A 13,465-nucleotide genomic window follows, 5' to 3' on the forward strand; every position below is an offset into this window, starting at 1 on the left:
ACGGCTAGATTACAAGTTTTGCGTTAGAGGCTGTGCGGTGATAACGAGCAGTTTTTTCTCACTGCTCATTTACCTACAGCGATGGTATTACAGGTCTTTACAAACCCGGCGTTAAAGTGAGCATTGAGCAAAATTTTGCTCCTTATCGCACTCCAATACCAGCGCTGCTTAAGTCAGTGGTGAGCTGGTCGTACGTGCTCGTGCACGATTTCCCTATAGGAATCAACGGGGATAGCCGGCTTAGAAAAAGTCTAACACCTGCAAAAAAGCAGCGTAAAACTCAGTAACGCAGCCCCATTGATTCCAAGGGGGAAATAAAATTTATACTGAAAAAAGGGGGGGTGTCCCAACATATTATATCACCTATTGAACATAATAAGTAGCCAATACAGGCAGTCCATGTATTTAACATAGAAAGAAAGCATAGAAAAGAGCACTCACAAATATTGTATATTACTCCAGGTGCCTGGATGGTAGTCCGTTTCCAAAGTCACACTACCGGGCAAAAGCCACTCCTGGGGGGCCCCTTAGCATCGGTATAACAAACAAACCAGCTATAACAGTTCAAACAGGCACTAACTCACTCACCGGCTGTCATGCTTAACCGGGCAACGGCCCTTCCACCATCCGCGGAGTAAGCATTGTCTCTGACAGCCTGGGAGCGTCTGTGCCCTGTGTGTGATCCAATCCTCCTGTCGTGCTTACCCGGGCTACGGCCCGTCCACTATCCGCAGAGTAAGCGTCCTCTCTGGCAGCCAGGAAGTGTCTGTGTCCTGGGCGTGATCTAATCCTCCTTTCGGATTGGCCCGCGTAGGAGACCAAGCTTCCTTTGTGATCCTGTTGGGCCAAGATGTTCCAAAGTAAAGCCTGCAGTCAAATGGGGCCCCCTGATTCCGACTCAGTGTGCATAAATTTAACCACCAGTGACACTGGGTATCCAAGTGCTTTAGGGTATCCATTGAAATACGTGCAAATAAAATTACTGGTCTCACCGGGTATAGACAGTTCTTGCTTATAGGAATCCTTATGGTCCAATAATCCAGCGGGCAATGCAGCCAGGTGCTAGCAAGTGGCAAAAGAAGATCCACAAAAAAGAGAAAGTCCGCTAAACACCATAAATTTAAAAATAAAATAAACTTTATTAAATAACAATTAAAATTGAATACATGCAGAGAAGGGATAAAACCCCTACTAAACAGACTAACATGATTCGGCCAGGATAGCCATAATCATAGTCCTTAAAATCTTTAAAAACTTTTGTACCCAGTGCTCCAATCTCATTGGTGGGTCATTAATTAGAATTTAAAGACACAGGGGATAGAGCATGTTGTGTGATTCCTCTACAAAAATCAATTGCATATCCCATAAACCAATAGGAGACCGCTTAGCTTGATTTTAACACTTATTTAACTTAAACCAATGCTCTTATAAAAACTATTGTGTATATATGTGTGTAAGGAAAATACAAGAAGGGCCAATGGGAAAATTTGGATTTTATAATCTTGGTATACATCTGAATCTATACTGCAATTGCTAAATAAGTTACAAAATCTGTGCTAATAATAGCAGCAAGCATAAGGGGTTAGGTAGTTCATGCATGTATATGTAAATTCACAAGATAGATATATAGATATATATGTATATATATATAAAGCCATAATTGTAATTGTAAATGTAAACAGGGGATACCTCCATTTATGTCCAGTGATTGATAAAATCATACTCGGAGTTTAGGCCCAGAGGTCTTTTAGTCTGGAGCTTAAAAATCCAATACATTTCTTGTCTGGATAAGATCTTGAATCGATCCCCCCCTCTCTTCTGGGGTAGAACTTTTTCTTTTATCATCCATTTCAGAGAGCGACAATCCTTATCATGTCGCTGAACGAAATGGGAGACCAAAGGTGTGCTACTTTTGCCCACCCGTATGGTAGACAAATGTTCCCGACTCCTTGATCGGACATCCCTGGTGGTCAAACCTATGTACTGAAGTTCACAAGTTGAGCACCAGAGGAGGTAGATACAATAAGATGATCTACAATTCAAACAGGATTCAATTTCAAATGTTTCTCCAGTTACTGTTGAAGAAAAAGAGGTCCCCACTTGGACATATTCACAGGCCTTAGCTAAGACCGTCCATGCTTAGGAAACCAGTCCCTGCAACCTCATCAACGTCTTCTTGGCTCCGGCATAGGGGAGGTGAAAATGTTACCTCTTAGCCATAAATTTTTTTAGCCATGGGCTGCTGTAAGAGCTAAGAGCACCGATCGATTGAGTCAAATAAAGGAGCTTTCTACATGAAGTATCTTATACTTCATGAATGAAAGTGTCCTTTATTTGTTTCAATAGTTAATCCTAGCGTTTGAAAAACTTGGGGGAGCGGAGGAGTTGAAGACCGATGACCATGGAGCTGAAGACCGTCCACTCTGGAACTGAAGACCGGCAATGCTGGAACTGAAGACCGGAGCCATGGAGCGGGGAGGATCCTCTTCATACGATCTCCGCCATACACTGAATAGGAATTCAATGTACGCGATTAAAAATGGCGTCTCTTGAATTCTTATTGGCTGATTTGAGCCTTCAAATTCAAATCATCCAATTGGATGAGAGCTACTTTAATTCTATTGGCTGATTTGAATAGCCAATAGAATTACAGTAGCTCTTATTCTATTGGCTATTCAAATAAGCCAATAGAATTAAAGTAGCTCTCATCCAATTGGCTGATTTGAATTTGAAGGCTCAAATCAGCCAATAGGAATTCAAGGGACGCCATTTTTAATGGCGGGGTAGAGGGCTCACATTAGGGGGTAATAAATTTAATATAGCTGGCGGTGGTGTAGGGGAATCATTTTAGGGGGTAATACATTTAATGTAGCTGGCGGCGTTGTAGGGGAATCATATTAGGGGGTAATACATTTAATGTAGCTGGCGGCGGTGTAGGGGAATCATATTAGGGGTAATACATTTAATATAGCTGGCGGCAGTGTAGGGGGGTCAGATTAGGGGGTAATACATTTAATGTAGCTGGCGGCGGGGTCCGGGAGCGGCGGTTTAGGGGTTAATACATTTATTATTAGGAGTGAGAGGGGGGATTGCGGATAGAGGGGTATACATGTCGGGATGATGTTTGGGAGGCGTGTTAGACAGTAACAGGAGATTTTATACTTTAGTTAGGTTTTTTTATGCGGCGGCAGTTTCTAAAGTGCCGTAAGTCACTGGCGACTCCAGAAATTTGTACTTATGCTTATTTCTGGACATCGCTAGTTTGTCAGACTTACAGCACTTTAGCAACTGTCAGCGCCGTATATGTGATAGCTCGATGTGTGAGCTGAAACTACGGGTGGCGCAGGTTTCCACGCTTGTGCCGAAACCTGCGCCGTATATCATATCGCGCCCATGATCGTTACAGACAGTGACACTGCTCCAGTTCAACATGTGGGCCAATGCTATGAGCTTAGGAAATACAGCTCTTGGCTATAACTTAACAGCAGAGACTGCTGGAGCTTCCTGCAGCTTCGAAGTATATATACGTTGTGCAGAACAATAGGCAAAGTACCGCACAACGTATGTATACGTCTTAATGGGTTAAGGGGTTAAAAGGGACATTAAACTCAAAATTGAATTCTCCATATAAAATGTAATTATGCATAGTTAAATTAAACTTTTATCATTCGCTCCTGCTTTTCCTGTAATTTAACTTGAAAAGCTGGTGTAAATTCCTTTGAATGCAGAACCCTGACACTCCTATATGCAAGAGGTCAGTTAAATCCACCCCTAATTGGCTACGGTAAAGGAAGTAAAATAAATACCATACAAGAGACTTTTTAAGAAGTGTGCATAATGTTTTTAAAACTACAGTATTTGGTGCTTTAAATATTAATTATGCAAGCAGATCTTTTGCATTCAAGTGATTCATTGCTAATGCACACACAAAAATTGACCATAATTTCCATTTAATATTAAATGACCGTAAAAAAAAAGAAATGCTTACTCTAATTTGTTGGAGCATGTAATTTATTACTCGCAACCCTGCATTGCTATGTGTTTAACCCCGGCACAGTAAAAATACTGCTCCAGACCTACAAAGCTCTGTGGGTTCTGAGCAGAAACAGCTGCTGAACCAATCAGCAGCATTAGTTAAACTGATGCATTGTACAACTAGCCCTTTTCAATTGGATCAGAGGCGATTTCTGCTCTGGAGCAGCAGTGCTCTGCAGGTCTTGATCGGTACTTCTACCCCTTTTGCAGAGTTTAAACACGTAATAGTACAGGGTTGCTAATTTTAAAAGGACATTAAAATAATTAGAGTCTGCACTTTTTTGACTATTGTGGCTCTTAAAGTAAAATAAAACAACAAAACAAAGCATTCATTTACTAAAACTATTCTTCTTTGCATACACCATCCATATCACAGAGACTTTGGGCGCAATCCGATATATACGGCGCAGGTTTCGGTGCAAGCGAGGGAACCCGCGCCGCCCGTAATTTCACCTCGCACATCGAGTATTTCATATACCCCGTCGGCAGTTCCTAAAGTGCCGTAAGTCTGATAAACTAGCGATGTCCAGAAATAAGCGTAAATACAAATTTCTGGCATCGCTAGTGACTTACGGCACTTTAGAAACTGCCGGCGCCTAAGAAAAGTAAAGGAAATATCAAATTTCCCGTACAAGTCTAACCTGCCTCCCAAAAATAGCCCGACACGTAAAACCCCTATATCCGCAATCCCCCCTCTCACTACTACTAATAAATATATTAACCCCTAGACCGACAATCCCCCACAACGCAATAAGCCTAATTATTAACCCCTAAACCGCCATAGCCCACACCGCAATTAACCTATTTAAGTATTAACCCCTAAACCGCCATAGCCCACATAGGCTATTAAATGTATTAACCCCTAATCTGCCGCTGCCAACGTCGCCGCCACTATAATAAAGTTATTAACCCCTAAACCTAAGTCTAACCCTAACCCTAACACACCCCTAACTTAAATATTATTTTAATAAATCTAAATAATATTACTATTATTAACTAAATTATTCCTATTTAAAACTAAATACTTACGTATAAAATAAACCCTAAGATAGCTAAAATACAATTAACAATTACATTTTAGCTATTTTAGGATTTATTTTTATTTTACAGGCAACTTTGTATTTATTTTAACTAGGTACAATAGATATTAAATAGTTAATAACTATTTAATAGCTACCTAGTTAAAATAATTACAAATTTACCTGATCTTCAAGGGGTTAGTGTTAGGTTTTATTAAGAGAGGATTGGGTGGGTTTTAGAGTAGGGATGTGTGGGTGGTGGGTTGTAATGTTGGGGGGTGTATTTATTTTTTTACAGGTAAAAGAGCTGATAACTTTGGGGCAATGCCCCGCAAAAAGCCCTTTTAAAGGCTATTTGTAATTTAGTATAGGGTAGCGCATTTTATTATTTTGGGGGGCTTTTTATTTTATTAGGGGGCTTAGATTAGATGTAATTAGTTTAAACTTCTTGTAATTTTTTTTATTTTCTGTAATTTAGTGTTTGTTTTTTTTTGTACTATAGTTTATTTAATTTAATTGTATTTAATTTTAGCTAATTGTAGTTAATGTATTTAATTAATTTAATGATAGTGTAGTGTTAGGTGTAATTGTAACTTAGGTTAGGTTTTATTTTACAGGTAAATTTGTAATTATTTTAACTAGGTAGCTATTAAATAGTTATTAACTATTTAATAGCTATTGTACCTAGTTAAAATAAATACAAAGTTGTCTGTAAAATAAAAATAAATCCTAAAATAGCTACAATGTAACTATTAGTTATATTGTAGCTATCTTAAGGTTTATTTTATAGGTAAGTATTTATTTTTAAATAGGAATACTTTAGTTAATAATAGTAATATTATTTAGATTTATTAAAATAATAATTAAGTTAGGGGGGTGTTAGGGTTAGACTTAGGTTTAGCGGTTAATAACTTAATTATAGTGGCGGCGATGTTGGTTGCGGCAGATTAGGGGTTAATAGATTTAATAGGCTATGTGGGCTATGGCGGTTTAGGGGTTAATACTAGAATAGTTTTTTTTGCGGTGTGGGCTATGGCAGTTTAGGGGTTAATACACTTTATTAGTTATTGCGGTGGGGGATTGCAGTTGACAGGTAGATAGACATTGCGCATGCGTTAGGTGTTAGGTTTTTTTTGCAGGAATTTTAGGGACTTATGGTGCTCCCATACTCAGAGCAAGGCCTGCTACAGCTGCTTTTTATGGCAAGGTGAAAATGGAGTAAGATTTCTCAATTTTTGCCACGTAAGGCCTTGCGCTGGATATTGGACACCGATTTACGACGCGGTCCCATGTTAGCTTATGGGAGTAAAAATTGCGAGCGACGGCTGAAATATACGTGCCGTATATAGGATACCAAAAACACGCAAAATCTGGCGTCGCCAGCTTTTGCGGGCGACGCTCTATATGTAATGGAGTCCTTTTGGTTTATGTTTTTTATTTTTGCAGTTCCTATTGAAGATTTCTGTATTGATCAATTAACACACTTTCTAAAATGCTGGAGTTTTGGCAGTATTCCATTAGTAATACAATTTATTTATTCTGTGCACATGCATTTTATTTATATAAATAAAAAATGTCTTTAGAGGAGCATAACTATCTATTTTTATTTATGTATCAAGTATTAATTACTGTATTGCAAAAGATCAGTATGTAAAATAAATCTTTTATAAGTAATGTAAACTGGCATTTGTTTGAAAAAAATATGCATTGTTTTGCATTCCCAGGAAACACCCATTGAAAAGTCTTTTGAGTGTTGTTTATCTTACTTCCTTTGCGTTTGCAATGGCCAAAAATGAGATTGTGCAGATATCAAAAAATCACTGTACAGAATGTATTAGCATCAAGATTCAGCCTCTTTGGGGTAGTGAAAATTTTACACTTTTTGGAGTTAAATTACAGAAAAAATAGTAAAAATAAATAATTAAAGTACAGTCTTTTTTATTTAATTTTCCATAGTTAAACATTTTGGGATCAAATGTAATCTTTCCATTTTTTTCTTTCAATATTACGAGTCGAGTGCTATTTTTTACACCAGAGCAATATCGGCTTTTTGAGCGAATCGAAAATTAAGTGAGTATAACAAGTTGAAAGTAAACGTGTCTGCTCGAGCTCAATCAAAATTTATGCTTGTAGGGTTAGTGCAACTTGAAAGCTTACGCAAAGGGTATGGGTAGAAAAATGTTGCAATAAACACAACAAAAATACAATTACACCCATATAAACACTGACTGATAAAAATGATTAAAAAAAGTATATATATATGTGTGTGTTTACATATGTAATTATCTATTTATGTTTTTTATTGTATATGTATGTACTGCACATATTTTACATTCCAATGTTCTTTACTTACAGGATAATGTAATTTGTATTGTAAATATATATACTGTATATATATATATATATATATATATATATATATATATACCTATACCTGTATATATATTCCTATAAATATATAGGTATAGATACTTTTTTAACACAAGCATTATCCCTGAGGAAGCGTAAAGTGAAACGCGAACGCGTCAGGGACATTTTCTATTTTAAACTGCTCATTTGTTGTTGTTTAATAATATTATATTTAAATGGCGCAAAGCAATACTTATGTTTCTATAGTAATGTATGCTATCTTATTCTAGCTTTTCTAACGTACTTCTATATTTAATGGATACTTGTCTCAAATCATTATTGGGGCTTTATAATTACTATAGGTACTATTTAACAATATTTACACTTACTACTGGCTACAAGAGTGATACTTTAAACAGGGGATACAATCTAGTCAGTGTCTGTATACAGCACATACTCGTAAACTGCTCATATACATTGATCCCTCCTACTAATTAAAGCCTAGTGAGAAATCTAGTGATATTAGTAATTTTAGTTATCTCTATATGTGGCCCTTTTTCATCACATATTGTCATTGCTAGACTTTGCAATTCATTATCTATAATTTATGCACTTATCCACAAATTAGTGCAGTACTTTGGCTGGGATCTGCAAGCCCAAACAACATAGACTTTTTTCGCTACTGTGATTAACTTCCGCATGACATCACACTGTTATTTACCTGTTCCACGCTAGCGAATATTAGCTTGTAAGGTTATGAGCATAATCTGTTATCAACAAGGTTTCATGCTCTTTTTAATATATACAGGGCAGCAAACTTTGTTAGGTTTTGTGCTGTTCTTCATTTTTAGCAAGTAGCAGCATTCAATTCTAATTTTAAATGGTGTCACAATTCTTTCTATTGTGTATCTACTAACACTTTCATTGTGCCCAGAGGCATACTTTTGTACCTATATCTATGGGTTATTTATGTCTAAATCGATTTGCATAAAGCCTAAACACAGCTGTTTGTTTTGACCCAGGCTACATTTAATGACAAGTTCAACAAATAGTACAGCAAATACATATTTAAAGGGACACTCAGGTTAAATTAAATTTTCATGATTCAGATACAGCATGTAATTTTAAACAACTTTCCAATTTACTTCCAATAAAAAAAATGTGCACAGTCTTTTATATTTACAATTTTTGAGTCACCAGATCCTACTGAGCATGTGCAAGAATTCACAGACTATACGTATATGCATTTGTGATTGGCTGATTGCTATCACATGGTACAAGGGGAGTGGAAATATACATAACTTTTAAATTTATAATAAAAAAATCTACTACTCATTTGAAGTTCAGACTAAGTGCTATTGCATTGTCTTGTTATCTTGCATTTGTTGATTATGCAAATCTAATGTGTTGACTAGTCCTTTAAATTATCTATATTTAAACTCATAAATATTTATACATGTATCAGCAAAAATGCTTCAAATAAAAGTTATAACTGTTTTGGTGTTAAAGGGACAGTCTAGGCCAAAATAAACTTTCATGATTCAGATAGAGCATGTAATTTTAAACAATTTTCCAATTTACTTTTATCACCAATTTTACTTTGTTCTCTTGGTATTCTTTGTTGAAAGTTTAACCTAGGAGGTTCATATGCTAATTTCTTAGACCTTGAAGGCCACCTCTTTTTAGAATGCATTTTAACAGTTTTTCACCACTAGAGGGTGTTAGTTCACATATTTCATATAGATAACACTGTGTTCGTGCACGAGAAGTTATCTGGGAGCAGGCACTGATTGGCTAAATTGCAAGTCTGTCAAAAGAACTGAAATAAAGGGACAGTTTGCAGAGGCTTATATACAAGATAATCACAGAGGTCAAAAGTATATTAATATAACTGTGTAAGTTATGCAAAACTGGGGAATGGGTAATAAAGGATTATCTATCTTTTAAAACAATAAAAATTCTGGTGTAGACTGTCCCTTTAACATTTTTCTCTGCACATGCATGTGAGGAATAGCTAGATATTCTCTGTGCACCATTATTTTAAATACTGCAGCTGGTCATTGAGCCAGTGGGGCTTGTATCATGTCAGCAATTAACAAATTGAGTCATTACCAGATGGTACAAGACTCTAGGCTCTCTGAGCAAGTGCTGTGCTATAGCTTTTACTAGAAGCATTTTTGCTAATACATGTATATTGCAAAAATGCCTCTATTTAAAACTCAAATGCATCCATGTGGATTCCAATTTTGTCTGGAATGTCCCTATAAACGCCCACTAAAGTCAAAATAGAAGTTTCAGGATTCCGTTAGAGCATGTAATAATAAAAAAAAGTTCCAATATACTTCTGTTATCAAAATGTACACATTATTTTTTATATGCACACTTTCTGAGGCTCCAGCTCCAACTGAGCATGTGGAATATTGCACAGTATATACGTATATGCATTTTGTGATTGACTAATGGCTGTTATATGATACAGGGGGAGGAAACATTTTTATAACCTTGAAATTTTCCAGAAATTATCTGCTGCTCATAATTTCAAATTCAAAGTAATATTGCATTGTCTTTTTATTGCGTATTTGTCAATTTAGTGATCTTTTAAATGAGACCAAACATGCCTAAAAGGGCAAAATCAGTTTGTTGAGATGGTTATAGGTTGTAAACAGAGACACTCTGAAAACAAAATAAATAATACATTGTTTCACATAGAGATTAACTGTGTTTGAAAAATAGATGTGTAATTCATAGGGATTGTCAAGTTTAATTATTTGCTGGCTACTGGTCACTTGGAAGGGAACTGATAAACTCAAAGCTCTGCTTTCTAACTATCTGATTTTGGGCAAGATTACTAATGGAGCACTATTTAACACTCCAGCTTGAGCGTTAACTACACTAGCAGTAAGCCTTTTGTGTGTGTCAGGTTGCGCTCGTATTATGAGTTGTAAGAAAACTGTTTTAGCTCATGTGCTAATCCGATACGTGCAAAAAGCCAAAGTTAAACCTTACACCCAACTAGCACGCAAAACAGATCACATATTCTCATGTGTGCTAACCCGACATGAAAATATAAATATTTCGCATTCCAATGTTTCTCACATAGCAGAATATTTGCTATTTATTCATAAATACATATTTCTACATATATCTGATGGTATTTTGGTGCAATATATATATATATACTAGTCCTAAAGCCCGTTCACAAAGACCATTTTTTGCAGTACAGCGGTCCCACCCCTTGCTTTCTCTCTCTCCCTCTCTTTTGTGCTCTCTCCCCCTCTCTTTTGTGCTCTCTCCCCCTCTCTTTTGAGCTCTCTCTCACTCCACCTCTCTTTTGCTCTCTCTCTCCCCCTCTCTTTTGCTCTCTCCCCCCCTCTCTTTTGTGCTCTCTCCCCCTCTCTTTTGCGCTCTCTCCCTTCTCTTTTGCGCTCTCTCTCGCTCCACCTCTCTTTTGCTCCCTCTCTCCCCCTCTCTTTTGCTTTCTCTCTCCCCCTCTCTTTTGCTATCTCCCCCTCTCTTTTGCTCTCTCCCCCTCTCTTTTGAGCTCTCTCACTCTCCCCCTCTCTATTATGCTCTCTCTCCCCCCTCTCTTTTGCGTTTTCTCTTTTGTGCTCTCTGTCTCCCCCCTCTTTTACGCTCTCTCTCCCCCTCTCTTTTGCTCTCTCTCTCCCCTTCTCTATTGCTCTCTCTCCTCTCTCTTTTTCTCTCTCTCCTCCTCTCTATTGCTCTCTCTCCCCCTCTCTTTTTTGCTCTCTCCCTCCTCTCTTTTTCTCTCTCTCCCCCCCTCTCTTTTTCTCTCTCTCCCCCTCTCTTTTCTCTCTCTTCCCCCTCTCTTTTTCTCTCTCTTCCCCTGACCAGGCCCACTTTCCAAGCAACAGCATGTCAGGTAAGGCCAGGTGTGTTTGTCCTCATGCTGTCTCTACTGCGCATGACAGCTTCGGACAAACACATTTGGCCTATTATATAATAGGATATATATATATATATGCACACACTCACTGGCCACTTTATTAGGTACACCTGTTCAATTGCTTGATAACACAAATTGCTAATCAGCCAATCACTTGGCTCCTTAACTCAATGCATTTAGGCATCTAGACGTGGTGAAGATGACTTGCTAAAGTTCAAATTGAGCATCATAGAGGAGAAGAAAGGGGATTTAAGTGACTTTGAATGTCACATGGTTGTTGGTTCCAGATGGGCTGGTCTGAGTATTTCAAAAACTGCTCTTCTACTGCGATTTTCACGCACAACCATCTCTAGGGTTTACAGAGAATGGTACGAAAAAGAGAAAATATCCAGTGAGTGGCAGTTGTGTTGACAGAAATGCTTTGTTGATGTCAGAGGTCAGAGGAGAATGGGCATACTGGTTTGAGATGATTTAAAGACAACAGCAACTCAAATAACCACTTGTTACAACCAAGGTATGCAGAATACCATCTCTGAATGCACAACACGTCAAACCTTGAAACAGATGGGCTACAGCAGTAGAAGACCACACTGGGTGCCACTCCTGTCAGCTAAGAACAGGGAACTGAGGCTACAATTCGCACAGGCTCACCAAAATTGGACAATAGAAGATTAGAAAAATGTTGCCTGGTGAGATGAGTCTAGATTTTAGCTGCAACATTCAGATGGTAGGGTCATCATTTGGCATAAACAACATGAAAGCATTAATCCATCCTGCCTTGTATTAACGCTTCAGGCTGCTGGTGGTGGTGTAATGGTGTGGGGGATATTTTATTGGCATACTTTGGGCAAATTGAGCATCGTCTAAATGTCACGGCCTACCTGGGCATTGTTGCTGACCATGTCAATCCCTTTATGACTACAGTGTACCTATCTTCTAATGGCTACTTACAGCAGGATAATGCACCATGTCACAAAGCTCAAATAATCTCAAACTGCTTTCTTGAACATGATAATGTATTTCCTGTACTTCATTGGCCTCAGCAGTCACCAGATCTCAATCCAATAGAGCACCTTTGGGATGTGGTGGAACGGGAGATTCGAATCATGGATGTGCAGCCGACAAATCTGCAGCAACTGTGTGATGCTATCATGTCAATTTGGACCAAACTCTCTGAGGAATGTTTCCAACACCTTGTTGAATATATGCCACAAAGAATTAAGGCAGTTTGGAAGGGAAAAAGGGGTCCAACCCAGAACTAGCAAGGTGTATCTAATAAAGTGGCCAGTTAGTGTATATACATGATTATATATAGGTATAGATATATACAGATATACATAGCAATATCTATTTATAAATACTGTGCAGAACATTGGAATGTGAAATATTTAGAGTAAATACATAGTTAAAACTATTATTAAAAATTAATATTGCCTAAATATATTTTTTCATGTTTTTATTTACTTAACTGCAAAGGGATCCATTCACAAGGCTTTAATGTCTATAAATAAATGTGTTCAACTTTAGAAGGGAATTAAAATCACAAAATGGAACGTGTGTTAGCGCTGCGGAATCTATTGGTGATCTACAAATACCTGATAATAATAATAGTGTGTGTGAGGTGGGGGGCCATTAAAGGGACATGAAACCCAAATGTTTTCTTTCATGATTTTGAAAGAGCATACAATTATAAACAACTTTCTAATTTACTTCTATTATCTATTTTGCTTCATTCTCTTGATATTCTTTGCTGAAAAGCATATCTAGATATGCTTAGTGGCTGCTGATTGGTAGCTGCCTCCTGTGATTGGTTCACTGTGTGCATTGCTATTTCTTCATTAAAGTATATCTAAAGAATAAAGCAAATTAGGTAATAGAAGTAAATTGGAATGTTGTTTAAAATTATATTCTCTACCTTAATCATGAAAGAAAATGTTTGGGTATAGTGTCCCTTTAAGGTTAAATAACAAAAAAAGATGCAATCAGTCAATAGGATTGAGCTGGCATTCTATTGGCTGATTGGAACAGCCAAAAGAATGCCAGCTCAATCCTATTGGCTGATTGGATCAGACAATAGGATTGAAGTTCAATCCTATTGGCTGATTGCATCTTCATTCTTCAGTCACCGTGGAAAGAAGAGGATCCTCCGTGTCGG

Source organism: Bombina bombina, chromosome 3 (assembly GCF_027579735.1).
Source record: "Bombina bombina isolate aBomBom1 chromosome 3, aBomBom1.pri, whole genome shotgun sequence".
Classification (NCBI taxonomy): Eukaryota; Metazoa; Chordata; class Amphibia; order Anura; family Bombinatoridae; genus Bombina; species Bombina bombina.